Consider the following 2,092-nt stretch of genomic DNA (forward strand, 5'->3'; position numbering starts at 1 on the left):
ATATATATATATATATATATATATATATATATATATATATATATATAATATATATATTTGTAAATCATAAAACTTATGTCAAAAATAAATAAAAATGAAATATCGAAACATTTATGACGCGTTTTACTCTCTCATAGCTACATGGTGAGTAGATACAGTAGGCCCTATCATTTTGAGGTAAAAAAAAAAAAAAAAAAAAAACTTTGTGTATCTTTAAAGAATGTCTACCGAACACCATTTTGTCACTTTATTGGTAGTTAATCCATAATAACATGCAGTTATTGTGTTGATTATTAGCTTCTTTGAGCTAGCTTAAAAAGTATCAAAAATTTTCACTAACGTTTTTGTGTTATTCCATAAAATTGTCACAACTGTAGCAGTCACGACAAAAGGGAACACATAATCCTTTATTTAGAGGAAATAAATGCAATTTTATTACAGCTGTACCATTTTTAGTATTGTATCATGTTAGTATGTGGGTTGCCATACCAAAACATTACTGTCACTGACAAATGTGCAGCCACAACTGAAACGTGGGATGTTTTGTCAAAAATAAACTATCTGAATTATCAACTAAGATGTTACGATAGTGTTTGGTTCTGTGTTTATTCAAACTAATGAATCCTTAACTTTGAAATCAGTACGATCAACGTTTTGCGTTTTACAAAGAAAAACTGGATTCCAATTACAACGAATCTCATAAATCACACTTGAAATATTGTTAAAATTGTAATTGTTATCGATTTACCTTTTAACTTTTTTAATAAAATAGAAAAACTATATATATTTACAAGGAAGATGTAAGCAAAATCTTAATATGTCAATACAAACCTTAAATTATATATTACTGTTTCATAGTGACAAATTTGGAAATTAACTGAGAATTAACTGCACAATCACTAAATGTGTACCTTGGATATTATAGACGTTTTTCCTGAACACGGAAGTAAGTCCGACTCTCAACTGAAAGAATGCTTTGCATTTCCGGTCTGCATTGTTTCTAGTCAAATTAGGGTATATTCCGAACTAATAAACTAATGTTAAACCTATTAAAATGTTTTTAAAAAGCACATGGCTCCATAGCGCCATCACTTGGCAATGAATGACCGTCATTTGTTAGTGCCTCACTTTAATGAGTGTGTAGATGACACGAAGCAGCGGACGGTTAGCTACATTAAAAACAGATGGACGCTATTTGAATGGGTTCCTATGGAAACCGGAACAGAAAAGCATTCAATCTGACGTTAAAATATTTTTTCCCAAGATGTTTCCAACTTTGACTTTGAACCAGTTTTGTAGAATGGCCCATACACAACAGGGGCAGTGTTGCCAGATCTGGTTGACGATTTCCAGCCCAAAAGCTCACCAAAACCCGCCCACTTCAACAAAAACCAGCACAAATTTTAACTGCCAAAATAATGAGAATTTTATTGCCATGTCAAGGCTGATAAGGACCATTTTTATCTCTTGAAAAAAAGAATAACGACAAAATAAAATAAAGATAAATCAATTTCACAGGAATATGGATCAAAACAGTCCGAAAATATGCGTAAAATGTCCAGAAATCTTTTCAAAGTGGAAATTAACCGATGACTTTAACCCTTGGAAAAACGCATGCATCATTTTCAATGTCCACGGTAAAAAATATGCTAATTTCTGTGCAAAAAGTGCACAATAAAGTGATGAGAAACAAATGTAATGTAAAACCCCGTCATTCACCAGTCATCACATCTCACTAACGTAAAAGACGTAAATTGATTGACAGGTCTCTGTTAAACTAAACCAGTAATGGTTACGTTAAGCAAAAATGAGTTGTATGACTGCACTAATTATATTACTGTGATACTTTGAGCTCGAACGTACTAAAATAACATGACTAATGATAAACGCGAAGAAAAAAAAAAACAGCTGATTTTAATTCTAACTTTTAATTTTTTAAAGCATTAAATAAATTTAAATTTTGTCTACCCACCCAATGCGTTATTCTCCGGTCCAAGCCGATCAAAAGAAGCCCAATTGGGCGGAAACTCGCCCAATCTGGCAACACTGAACAGGGGTCACTGTCCACAAACAAAATCCATGAGATCACATA

This window comes from Garra rufa, chromosome 18 (genome assembly GCF_049309525.1).
Source record: "Garra rufa chromosome 18, GarRuf1.0, whole genome shotgun sequence".
Classification (NCBI taxonomy): Eukaryota; Metazoa; Chordata; class Actinopteri; order Cypriniformes; family Cyprinidae; genus Garra; species Garra rufa.